Source organism: Silene latifolia, chromosome 9, assembly GCF_048544455.1.
Source record: "Silene latifolia isolate original U9 population chromosome 9, ASM4854445v1, whole genome shotgun sequence".
NCBI lineage: Eukaryota > Viridiplantae > Streptophyta > Magnoliopsida > Caryophyllales > Caryophyllaceae > Silene > Silene latifolia.
The window spans coordinates 118930381-118943878 of record NC_133534.1 but is presented as its reverse complement, the minus strand read 5'-3'; positions in this window follow the sequence as shown (position 1 = coordinate 118943878).

The window sequence follows — 13498 nt, the reverse complement described above, 5'->3', positions numbered from 1 at the left end:
GGTTCACTCGTCCCCTCCTAGGGTGTCTTTAGGTTTTCGTGTTCGAATGACAATAGCAAGGGAAAGGGTTTATGGTTGGATTAGGCGGACCCGCGGTAGTGGTCTGCCTAATCCAACCCTAAACCCTTTCCCGTCCCGTTTTAGGACACCTGGGCCCCTTTTTAAAATACCGTCCCCAAAAAAGGGTTCACTCGTCCCCTTCTAGGATGTCTTTAGGTTTTTGTGTTCGAATGACAATAGCAAGGGAAAGGGTTTAGGGTTGGATTAGGCGGACCGCTAGGTAGCGGTCCGCCTAATCCAACCTTAAACCCTTTCCCGTCCCGTTTTAGGACACCTGGGCCCCTTTTTAAAATCTCGTCCCCAAAAAAGGGTTCACTCGTCCCCTCCTAGGGTGTCTTTAGGTGTTTGTGTTCGAATGACAATAGCAAGGGAAAGGGTTTAGGGTTGGATTAGGCGGACCCGCGGTAGCGGTCCGCCTAATCCAACCCTAAACCCTTTCCCGTCCCGTTTTAGGAAACCCGGGGCCCTTTTTAAAATCTTGTCCCCAAAAAAGGGTTCACTCGTCCCCTCCTAGGGTGTCTTTAGGTTTTCGTGTTCGAATGACAATAGCAAGGGAAAGGGTTTATGGTTGGATTAGGCGGACCAGCGGTAGCGGTCCGCCTAATCCAACCCTAAACCCTTTCCCGTCCCGTTTTAGGACACCTGGGCCCCTTTTTAAAATCCCGTCCCCAAAAAAGGGTTCACTCGTCCCCTCCTAGGGTGTCTTTAGGTTTTCCTGTTCGAATGACAATAGCAAGGGAAAGGGTTTATGGTTGGATTAGGCGGACCCGCGGTAGCGGTCTGCCTAATCCAACCCTAAACCCTTTCCCGTCCCGTTTTAGGACACCTGGGCCCCTTTTTAAAATCCCGTCCCCAAAAAAGGGTTCACTCGTCCCCTCCTAGGGTGTCTTTAGGTTTTCGTGTTCGAATGACAATAGCAAGGGAAAGGGTTCCGCCTAATCCAACCCTAAACCTTTTTCCGTCCCGTTTTAGGACACCCAGGCCCCTTTTTAAAATCCCGTCCTCAAAAAAGGGTTCACTCGTCCCCTGCTAGGGTGTCTTTAGGTTTTCGTGTTCGAATGACAATAGCAAGGGAAAGGGTTTAGGGTTGGATTAGGTGGACCCGCGGTAGCGGTCCGCCTAATCCAACCCTAAACCCTTTCTCGTCCCGTTTTAGGACACCCGGGCCCCTTCTTAAAATCTCGTCCCCAAAAAAGGGTTCACTCGTCCCATTCTAGGGTCTCTTTAGGTTTTCGTGTTCGAATGACAATAGCAAGGGAAAGGGTTTAGGGTTGGATTTGGCGGACCCGCGGTAGCGGTCCGCCTAATCCAACCCCAAACCCTTTCCCGTCCCGTTTTAGGACACCCAGGCCCCTTTTTAAAATCCCGTCCCCAAAAAAGGGTTCACTCGTCCCTTCTAGGGTGTCTTTAGGTTTTCGTGTTCGAATGACAATAGCAAGGGAAAGGGTTTTGGGTTGGATTAGGCGGACCGCTATGTAGCGGTCCGCCTAATCCAACCCTAAACCCTTTCCCGTCCCGTTTAGGACACCTGGCCCCTTTTTAAAATCTCGTCCCCAAAAAAGGGTTCACTCGTCCCCTTCTAGGATGTCTTTAGGTTTTTTTGTTCGAATGACAATAGCAAGGGAAAGGGTTTAGGGTTGGATTAGGCGGACCGCTAGGTAGCGGTCCGCCTAATCCAACCTTAAACCCTTTCCCGTCCCGTTTTAGGACACCTGGGCCCCTTTTTAAAATACCGTCCCCAAAAAAGGGTTCACTCGTCCCCTTCTAGGATGTCTTTAGGTTTTTGTGTTCGAATGACAATAGCAAGGGAAAGGGTTTAGGGTTGGATTAGGCGGACCGCTAGGTAGCGGTCCGCCTAATCCAACCTTAAACCCTTTCCCGTCCCGTTTTAGGACACCTGGGCCCCTTTTTAAAATCTCGTCCCCAAAAAAGGGTTCACTCGTCCCCTCCTAGGGTGTCTTTAGGTGTTCGTGTTCGAATGACAATAGCAAGGGAAAGGGTTTAGGGTTGGATTAGGCGGACCCGCGGTAGCGTCCGCCTAATCCAACCCTAAACCCTTTCCCCGTCCCGCTTTAGGAAACCCGGGGCCCTTTTTAAAATCTTGTCCCCAAAAAAGGGTTCACTCGTCCCCTTCTAGGGTCTCTTTAGCTTTTCGTGTTCGAATGACAATAGTAAGGGAAAGGGTTTAGGGTTGGATTAGGCAGACCCGCGGTAGCGGTCCGCCTTATCCAACCCTAAACCCTTTCCCGTCCCGTTTTAGGACACCCGGGGCCCTTTTTAAAATCCCGTCCCCAAAAAAGGGTTCACTCGTCCCCTTCTAGGATGTCTTTAGGTTTTTGTGTTCGAATGACAATAGCAAGGGAAAGGGTTTAGGGTTGGATTAGGCGGACCGCTAGGTAGCGGTCCGCCTAATCCAACCTTAAACCCGGTAGCGGTCCGCCTAATCCAACCCTAAACCCTTTCCCGTCCCATTTTAGGACACCCGGGCCCCTTTTTAAAACCCCGTCCCCAAAAAAGGGTTCACTCGTCCCCTCCTAGGGTGTCTTTAGGTTTTCGTGTTCGAATGACAATAGCAAGGGAAAGGGTTTAGGGTTGGATTAGGCGGACCCGCGGTAGCGGTTCGCCTAATCCAACCCTAAACCCTTTCCCGTCCCGTTTTAGGACACCCGGGCGCCTTTTAAAAGCCATGTCCCCAAAAAAGGGTTCACTCGTCCCCTCCTAGGGTGTCTTTAGGTTTTCGTGTTCGAATGACAATAGCAAGGGAAAGGGTTTAGGGTTGGATTAGGCGGACCCGCGGTAGCGGTCCGCCTAATCCAACCCCAAACCCTTTCCCGTCCCGTTTTAGGACACCCGGGCCCCTTTTTAAAATCCCGTCCCCAAAAAAGGGTTCACTCGTCCCCTCCTAGGGTGTCTTTAGGTTTTCGTGTTCGAATGACAATAGCAAGGGAAAGGGTTTAGGGTTGGATTAGGGGGACCCGCGGTAGCGGTCCGCCTAATCCAACCCTAAACCCTTTCCCGTCCCGTTTTAGGACATCCGGGCCCCTTCTTAAAATCTCGTCCCCAAAAAAGGGTTCACTCGTCCCATTCTAGGGTCTCTTTAGGTTTTCGTGTTCGAATGACAATAGCAAGGGAAAGGGTTTAGGGTTGGATTAGGCGGACCCGCGGTGCGGTCGCCTAATCCAACCCTAAACCCTTTCCCGTCCCGTTTTAGGACACCCGGGCGCCGTTTTAAAATCTCGTCCCCAAAAAAGGGTTCACTCGTCCCCTTCTAGGGTCTCTTTAGCTTTTCGTGTTCGAATGACAATAGCAAGGGAAGGGTTTAGGGTTGGATTAGGCGGACCCGCGGTAGCGGTCTGCCTAATCCAACCCTAAGCCCTTTCCCGTCCCGTTTTAGGACACCCGGGCCCCTTTTTAAAACCCCGTTCCCAAAAAAAGGGTTTACTCGTCCCCTCCTAGGGTGTCTTTAGGTTTTCGTGTTCGAATGACAATAGCAAGGGAAAGGGTTTATGGTTGGATTAGGCGGACCAGCGGTAGCGGTCCGCCTAATCCAACCCTAAACCCTTTCCCGTCCCGTTTTAGGACACCTGGGCCCCTTTTTAAAATCCCGTCCCCAAAAAAGGGTTCACTCGTCCCCTCCTAGGGTGTCTTTAGGTTTTCCTGTTCGAATGACAATAGCACAGGAAAGGGTTTAGGGTTGGATTAGGCGGACCCGCGGTAGCGGTCTGCCTAATCCAACCCTAAACCCTTTCCCGTCCCGTTTTAGGACACCTGGGCCCCTTTTTAAAATCCCGTCCCCAAAAAAGGGTTCACTCGTCCCCTTCTAGGATGTCTTTAGGTTTTTGTGTTCGAATGACAATAGCAAGGGAAAGGGTTTAGGGTTGGATTAGGCGGACCGCTAGGTAGCGGTCCGCCTAATCCAACCTTAAACCCTTTCCCGTCCCGTTTTAGGACACCTGGGCCCCTTTTTAAAATCTCGTCCCCAAAAAAGGGTTCACTCGTCCCCTCCTAGGGTGTCTTTAGGTGTTCGTGTTCGAATGACAATCGCAAGGGAAAGGGTTTAGGGTTGGATTAGGCGGACCCGCGGTAGCGGTCCGCCTAATCGAACCCTAAACCCTTTCCCGTCCCGTTTTAGGACACCCGGGGCCCTTTTTAAAATCTCGTCCCCAAAAAAGGGTTCACTCGTCCCCTTCTAGGGTCTCTTTAGCTTTTCGTGTTCGAATGACAATAGCAAGGGAAAGGGTTTAGGGTTGGATTAGGCGGACCCGCGGTAGCGGTTCGCCAAATCCAACCCTAAACCCTTTCCCGTCCCGTTTTAGGACACCCTTTTTTAAAATCTCGTCCCCAAAAAAGGGTTCACTCGTCCCCTTCTAGGGTCTCTTTAGCTTTTCGTGTTCGAATGACAATAGCAGGAAAGGGTTTAGGGTTGGATTAGGCGGACCCGCGGACGGGTCCGCCTAATCACACCCTAAACCCTTTCCCGTCCCGTTTTAGGACACCCGGGCCCCTTTTTAAAATCTCATCCCCAAAAAGGGTTCACTCGTCCCCTTCTAGGGTCTCTTTAGCTTTTCGTGTTCGAATGACAATAGCATAGGAAGGGTTTAGGGTTGGATTAGGCGGACCCGCGGTAGCGGTCTGCCTAATCCAACCCTAAGCCCTTTCCCGTCCCGTTTTAGGACACCCGGGCCCCTTTTTAAAACCCCGTTCCCAAAAAAGGGTTCACTCGTCCCCTCCTAGGGTGTCTTTAGGTTTTCGTGTTCGGATGACAATAGCAAGGGAAAGGGTTTATGGTTGGATTAGGCGGACCGCTAGGTAGCGGTCCGCCTAATCCAACCCTAAACCCTTTCCCGTCCCGTTTTAGGACACCTGGGCCCCTTTTTAAAATCCCATCCCCAAAAAAGGGTTCACTCGTCCCCTCCTAGGGTGTCTTTAGGTTTTCGTGTTCGAATGACAATAGCAAGGGCAAGGGTTTATGGTTGGATTAGGCGGACCCGCGGTAGTGGTCTGCCTAATCCAACCCTAAACCCTTTCCCGTCCCGTTTTAGGACACCTGGGCCCCTTTTTAAAATACCGTCCCCAAAAAAGGGTTCACTCGTCCCCTTCTAGGATGTCTTTAGGTTTTTGTGTTCGAATGACAATAGCAAGGAAAGGGTTTAGGGTTGGATTAGGCGGACCGCTAGGTGGCGGTCCGCCTAATCCAACCTTAAACCCTTTCCCCGTCCCGCTTTTAGGACACCAGGCCCCTTTTTAAAATCTCGTCCCCAAAAAAGGGTTCACTCGTCCCCTCCTAGGGTGTCTTTAGGTGTTCGTGTTCGAATGACAATAGCAAAGGAAAGGGTTTAGGGTTGGATTAGGCGGACCCGCGGTGGCGGTCCGCCTAATCCAACCCTAAACCCTTTCCCGTCCCGTTTTAGGAAACCCGGGGCCCTTTTTAAAATCTTGTCCCCAAAAAAGGGTTCACTCGTCCCCTTCTAGGGTCTCTTTAGCTTTTCGTGTTCGAATGACAATAGCATGGGAAAGGGTTTAGGGTTGGATTAGGCGGACCCGCGTCCGCCTAATCCAACCCTAAACCCTTTCCCGTCCCGTTTAGGACACCGGGGCCCTTTTTAAAATCCCGTCCCCAAAAAAGGGTTCACTCGTCCCCTTCTAGGGTGTCTTTAGGTTTTCGTGTTCGAATGACAATAGCAAGAGAAAGGGTTTAGGGTTGGATTAGGCGGACCCGCGGTAGCGGTCCGCCTAATGCAACCCTAAACCCGGTAGCGGTCCGCCTAATCCAACCCTAAACCCTTTCCCGTCCCATTTTAGGACACCCGGGCCCCTTTTTAAAACCCCGTCCCCAAAAAAGGGTTCACTCGTCCCCTCCTAGGGTGTCTTTAGGTTTTCGTGTTCGAATGACAATAGCAAGGAAAGGGTTTAGGGTTGGATTAGGCGACCCGCGATAGCGGTTCGCCTAATCCAACCCTAAACCCTTTCCCGTCCCGTTTTAGGACACCCGGGCGCCTTTTAAAAACCATGTCGCCAAAAAAGGGTTCACTCGTCCCCTCCTAGGGTGTCTTTAGGTTTTCGTGTTCGAATGACAATAGCAAGGGAAAGGGATTAGGGTTGGATTAGGCGGACCCGCGGTAGCGGTCCGCCTAATCCAACCCTAAACCCTTTCCCGTCCCGTTTTAGGACACCCGGGCCCCTTTTTAAAATCCCGTCCCCAAAAAAGGGTTCACTCGTCCCCTCCTAGGGTGTCTTTAGGTTTTCGTGTTCGAATGAAAATAGCAAGGGAAAGGGTTTAGGGTTGGATTAGGGGGACCCGCGGTAGCGGTCCGCCTAATCCAACCCTAAACCCTTTCCCGTCCCGTTTTAGGACATCCGGGCCCCTTCTTAAAATCTCGTCCCCAAAAAAGGGTTCACTCGTCCCATTCTAGGGTCTCTTTAGGTTTTCGTGTTCGAATGACAATAGCAAGGGAAAGGGTTTAGGGTTGGATTAGGCGGACCCGCGGTAGCGGTTCGCCTAATCCAACCCTAAACCCTTTCCCGTCCCGTTTTAGGACACCCGGGCGCCTTTTTAAAATCTCGTCCCCAAAAAAGGGTTCACTGGTCCCCTTCTAGGGTCTCTTTAGCTTTTCGTGTTCGAATGACAATAGCAAGGGAAGGGTTTAGGGTTGGATTAGGCGGACCCGCGGTAGCGGTCTGCCTAATCCAACCCTAAGCCCTTTCCCGTCCCGTTTTAGGACACCCGGGCCCCTTTTTAAAACCCCGTTCCCAAAAAAAGGGTTCACTCGTCCCCTCCTAGGGTGTCTTTAGGTTTTCGTGTTCGAATGACAATAGCAAGGGAAAGGGTTTAGGGTTGGATTAGGCAGACCCGCGGTACGGGGTCCGCCTAATCACGTCCTAAACCCTTTCCCGTCCCGTTTTAGGACACCCGGGCCCCTTTTTAAAATCTCGTCCCCAAAAAAGGGTTCACTCGTCCCCTTCTAGGGTCTCTTTAGCTTTTGGTGTTCGAATGACAATAGCATAGGAAGGGTTTAGGGTTGGATTAGGCGGACCCGCGGTAGCGGTCTGCCTAATCCAACCCTAAGCCCTTTCCCGTCCCGTTTTAGGACACCCGGGCCCCTTTTTAAAACCCCGTTCCCAAAAAAGGGTTCACTCGTCCCCTCCTAGGGTGTCTTTAGGTTTTCGTGTTCGGATGACAATAGCAAGGGAAAGGGTTTATGGTTGGATTAGGCGGACCCGCGGTAGCGGTCCGCCTAATCCAACCCTAAACCCTTTTCCGTCCTGTTTTAGGACACCTGGGCCCCTTTTTAAAATCCCATCCCCAAAAAAGGGTTCACTCGTCCCCTCCTAGGGTGTCTTTAGGTTTTCGTGTTCGAATGACAATAGCAAGGGAAAGGGTTTATGGTTGGATTAGGCGGACCCGCGGTAGTGGTCTGCCTAATCCAACCCTAAACCCTTTCCCGTCCCGTTTTAGGACACCTGACCCCTTTTTAAAATACCGTCCCCAAAAAAGGGTTCACTCGTCCCCTTCTAGGATGTCTTTAGGTTTTTGTGTTCGAATGACAATAGCAAGGGAAAGGGTTTAGGGTTGGATTAGGCGGACCGCTAGGTAGCGGTCCGCCTAATCCAACCTTAAAACCTTTCCCGTCCCGTTTTAGGAAACCTGGGCCCCTTTTTAAAATCTCGTCCCCAAAAAAGGGTTCACTCGTCCCCTCCTAGGGTGTCTTTAGGTGTTCGTGTTCGAATGACAATAGCAAGGGAAAGGGTTTAGGGTTGGATTAGGCGGACCCGCGGTAGCGGTCCGCCTAATCCAACCCTAAACCCTTTCCCGTCCCGTTTTAGGAAACCCGGGGCCCTTTTTAAAATCTTGTCCCCAAAAAAGGGTTCACTCGTCAGCTTCTAGGGTCTCTTTAGCTTTTCGTGTTCGAATGACAATAGCAAGGGAAAGGGTTTAGGGTTGGATTAGGCACCCCGCGGTAGCGGTCCGCCTAATCCAACCCTAAACCCTTTCCCGTCCCGTTTAGGACACCGGGGCCCTTTTTAAAATCCCGTCCCCAAAAAAGGGTTCACTCGTCCCCTTCTAGGGTGTCTTTAGGTTTTCGTGTTCGAATGACAATAGCAAGAGAAAGGGTTTAGGGTTGGATTAGGCGGACCCGCGGTAGCGGTCCGCCTAATCCAACCCTAAACCCGGTAGCGGTCCGCCTAATCCAACCGTAAACCCTTTCCCGTCCCATTTTAGGACACCCGGCCCCTTTTTAAAACCCCGTCCCCAAAAAGGGTTCACTCGTCCCCTCCTAGGGTGTCTTTAGGTTTTCGTGTTCGAATGACAATAGCAAGGGAAAGGGTTTAGGGTTGGATTAGGCGGACCCGCGGCAGCGGTTCGCCTAATCCAACCCTAAACCCTTTCCCGTCCCGTTTTAGGACACCCGGGCGCCTTTTAAAAACCATGTCCCCAAAAAAGGGTTCACTCGTCCCCTCCTAGGGTGTCTTTAGGTTTTCGTGTTCGAATGACAATAGCAAGGGAAAGGGTTTAGGGTTGGATTAGGCGGACCCGCGGTAGCGGTCCGCCTAATCCAACCCTAAACCCTTTCCCGTCCCGTTTTAGGACACCCGGGCCCTTTTTAAAATCCCGTCCCCAAAAAAGGGTTCACTCGTCCCCTCCTAGGGTGTCTTTAGGTTTTCGTGTTCGAATGACAATAGCAAGGGAAAGGGTTTAGGGTTGGATTAGGGGGACCCGCGGTAGCGGTCCGCCTAATCCAACCCTAAACCCTTTCCCGTCCCGTTTTAGGACATCCGGGCCCCTTCTTAAAATCTCGTCCCCAAAAAAGGGTTCACTCGTCCCATTCTAGGGTCTCTTTAGGTTTTCGTGTTCGAATGACAATAGCAAGGGAAAGGGTTTAGGGTTGGATTAGGCGGACCCGCGGTAGCGGTTCGCCTAATCCAACCCTAAACCCTTTCCCGTCCCGTTTTAGGACACCCGGGCGCCTTTTTAAAATCTCGTCCCCAAAAAAGGGTTCACTCGTCCCCTCCTAGGGTGTCTTTAGGTTTTCGTGTTCGAATGACAATAGCAAGGGAAAGGGTTTATGGTTGGATTAGGCGGACCCGCGGTAGTGGTCTGCCTAATCCAACCCTAAACCCTTTCCCGTCCCGTTTTAGGACACTCCGACCCCTTTTTTTAAAATACCGTCCCCAAAAAAGGGTTCACTCGTCCCCTTCTAGGATGTCTTTAGGTTTTTGTGTTCGAATGACAATAGCAAGGGAAAGGGTTTAGGGTTGGATTAGGCGGACCGCTGGGTGGCGGTCCGCCTAATCCAACCCTAAACCCTTTCCCGTCCCGTTTTAGGAAACCTGGGCCCCTTTTTAAAATCTCGTCCCCAAAAAAGGGTTCACTCGTCCCCTCCTAGGGTGTCTTTAGGTGTTCGTGTTCGAATGACAATAGCAAGGGAAAGGGTTTAGGGTTGGATTAGGCGGACCCGCGGTAGCGGTCCGCCTAATCCAACCCTAAACCCTTTCCCGTCCCGTTTTAGGAAACCCGGGGCCCTTTTTAAAATCTTGTCCCCAAAAAAGGGTTCACTCGTCAGCTTCTAGGGTCTCTTTAGCTTTTCGTGTTCGAATGACAATAGCAAGGGAAAGGGTTTAGGGTTGGATTAGGCAGACCCGCGGTAGCGGTCCGCCTAATCCAACCCTAAACCCTTTCCCGTCCCGTTTTAGGACACCCGGGGCCCTTTTTAAAATCCCGTCCCCAAAAAAGGGTTCACTCGTCCCCTTCTAGGGTGTCTTTAGGTTTTCGTGTTCGAATGACAATAGCAAGAGAAAGGGTTTAGGGTTGGATTAGGCGGACCCGCGGTAGCGGTCCGCCTAATCCAACCCTAAACCCGGTAGCGGTCCGCCTAATCCAACCGTAAACCCTTTCCCGTCCCATTTTAGGACACCCGGGCCCCTTTTTAAAACCCCGTCCCCAAAAAAGGGTTCACTCGTCCCCTCCTAGGGTGTCTTTAGGTTTTCGTGTTCGAATGACAATAGCAAGGGAAAGGGTTTAGGGTTGGATTAGGCGGACCCGCGGCAGCGGTTCGCCTAATCCAACCCTAAACCCTTTCCCGTCCCGTTTTAGGACACCCGGCGCCTTTTAAAAACCATGTCCCCAAAAAGGGTTCACTCGTCCCCTTCTAGGGTGTCTTTAGGTTTTCGTGTTCGAATGACAATAGCAAGGAAAGGGTTTAGGGTTGGATTAGGCGGACCCGCGTAGCGGTCCGCCTAATCCAACCCTAAACCCTTTCCCGTCCCGTTTTAGGACACCCCGGCCCCTTTTTAAAATCCCGTCCCCAAAAAAGGGTTCACTCGTCCCCTCCTAGGGTGTCTTTAGGTTTTCGTGTTCGAATGACAATAGCAAGGGAAAGGGTTTAGGGTTGGATTAGGGGGACCCGCGGTAGCGGTCCGCCTAATCCAACCCTAAACCCTTTCCCGTCCCGTTTTAGGACACCTGGGCCCCTTCTTAAAATCTCGTCCCCAAAAAAGGGTTCACTCGTCCCATTCTAGGGTCTCTTTAGGTTTTCGTGTTCGAATGACAATAGCAAGGGAAAGGGTTTAGGGTTGGATTAGGCGGACCCGCGGTAGCGGTTCGCCTAATCCAACCCTAAACCCTTTCCCGTCCCGTTTTAGGACACCCGGGCGCCTTTTTAAAATCTCGTCCCCAAAAAAGGGTTCACTCGTCCCCTTCTAGGGTCTCTTTAGCTTTTCGTGTTCGAATGACAATAGCAAGGGAAGGGTTTAGGGTTGGATTAGGCGGACCCGCGGTAGCGGTCTGCCTAATCCAACCCTAAGCCCTTTCCCGTCCCGTTTTAGGACACCCGGGCCCCTTTTTAAAACCCCGTTCCCAAAAAAGGGTTCACTCGTCCCCTCCTAGGGTGTCTTTAGGTTTTCGTGTTCGAATGACAATAGCAAGGGAAAGGGTTTATGGTTGGATTAGGCGGACCCGCGGTAGCGGTCCGCCTAATCCAACCCTAAACCCTTTCCCGTCCCGTTTTAGGACACCTGGGCCCCTTTTTAAAATCCCGTCCCCAAAAAAGGGTTCACTCGTCCCCTCCTAGGGTGTCTTTAGGTTTTCGTGTTCGAATGACAATAGCAAGGGAAAGGGTTTATGGTTGGATTAGGCGGACCCGCGGTAGCGGTCTGCCTAATCCAACCCTAAACCCTTTCCCGTCCCGTTTTAGGACACCCGGGCCCCTTTTTAAAATCTCGTCCCCAAAAAAGGGTTCACTCGTCCCCTCCTAGGGTGTCTTTAGGTGTTCGTGTTCGAATGACAATCGCAAGGGAAAGGGTTTAGGGTAGGATTAGGCGGACCCGCGGTAGCGGTCCGCCTAATCGAACCCTAAACCCTTTCCCGTCCCGTTTTAGGACACCCGGGGCCCTTTTTAAAATCTCGTCCCCAAAAAAGGGTTCACTCGTCCCCTTCTAGGGTCTCTTTAGCTTTTCGTGTTAGAATGACAATAGCAAGGGAAAGGGTTTAGGGTTGGATTAGGCGGACCCGCGGTAGCGGTCCGCCTAATCCAACCCTAAACCCTTTCCCGTCCCGTTTTAGGACACCCGGGCCCCTTTTTAAAACCCCGCCCCAAAAAAGGATTCACTCGTCCCCTCCTAGGGTGTCTTTAGGTTTTCGTGTTCGAATGACAATAGCAAGGGAAAGGGTTTATGGTTGGATTAGGCGGACCCGCGGTAGCGGTCCGCCTAATCCAACCCTAAACCCTTTCCCGTCCCGTTTTAGGACACCTGGGCCCGTTTTTAAAATCCCGTCTCCAAAAAAGGGTTCACTCGTCCCCTTCTAGGGTGTCTTTAGGTTTTTGTGTTCGAATGACAATAGCAAGGGAAAGGGTATAGGGTTGGATTAGGCGGACCCGCGGTAGCGGTCCACCTAATCCAACCCTAAACCCTTTCCCGTCCCGTTTTACGACACCCGGGCCCCTTTTTAAAATCTCGTCCCCAAAAAAGGGTTCACTCGTCCCCTTCTAGGGTGTCTTTAGGTTTTCGTGTTCGAATGACAATAGCAAGGGAAAGGGATTAGGGTTGGATTAGGCGGACCCGCGGTAGCGGTCCACCTAATCCAACCCTAAACCCTTTCCTGTCCCGTTTTACGACACCCGGGCCCCTTTTTAATATCCCGTCCCCAAAAAAGGGTTCACTCGTCCCCTCCTAGGGTGTCTTTAGGTTTTCGTGTTCGAATGACAATAGCAAGGGAAAGGGATTAGGGTTGGATTAGGCGGACCCGCGGTAGCGGTCCACCTTATCCAACCCTAAACCCTTTCGCGTCTCGTTTTACGACACCCGGGCCCCTTTTTAAAATCCCGTTCCCAAAAAAGGGTTCACTCGTCCCCTTCTAGGGTGTCTTTAGGTTTTCGTGTTCGAATGACAATAGCAAGGGAAAGGGTTTAGGGTTGGATTAGGCGGACCCGCGGTAGCGGTTCGCCTAATCCAACCCTAAACCCTTTCCCGTCCCGTTTTAGGACACCCGGGCCCCTTTTTAAAATCCCGTCCCCAAAAAAGGGTTCACTCGTCCCCTCCTAGGGTGTCTTTAGGTTTTCGTGTTCGAATGACAATAGCAAGGGAAAGGGTTTAGGGTTGGATTAGGCGGACCCGCGGTAGCGGTCCGCCTAATCCAACCCTAAACCCTTTCCCGTCCCGTTTTAGGACACCCGGGCCCCTTTTTAAAATCCCGTCCCCAAAAAAGGGTTCACTCGTCCCCTCCTAGGGTGTCTTTAGGTTTTCGTGTTCGAATGACAATAGCAAGAGAAAGGGTTTAGGGTTGGATTAGGCGGACCCGCGGTAGTGGTCCGCCTAATCCAACCCTAAACCCTTTCCCGTCCCGTTTTAGGACACCCGGGCCCTTTTTAAAATCCTGTTTTCCTGAAATAACCTTGTATATGCATCAAATGACTGTTTATGTGCATTAAACAACTTTGTACATGCATGGAATAAGCTGTCTACCTGAAGCTAATAACTGTTTGGTTTGGCGTACAATAGTCTTATGAATTCATGAGCCAACCTTGTATATGCATCAAATAACTATCTATGTGCATAGAACAATTTTGTATATACATTAAATAAGCTACCTTACTAATGCTGACTACTTTGACGGATAATTCTCTCAAACCAAACCCTACAGCCGCACAGGCAGAACAAATTTCACCGCGGCAACGGAGTCAGCGTGTTAAAGCCAAAGTTCACGACGAAGTCGCACCAGAGTTGCCTCCTAACAAGAGCAAGAGGAAAGCAGCAGCAACAAGCAAAGAGCCAACGCAAAGTATAAAAAGAAGAAAGCGTTTTGACAAGTATAAGCCTCTCGTCACTCGGATGAGTCCTTTCTTGATCACTAATTTCATCAAGTTGGGGCCATCCGAAAAGCAAATAGAAGCCATACACAGTATGGGGTTCGGAGGGTTGTTACAACTTAAGTCAGAAGAAA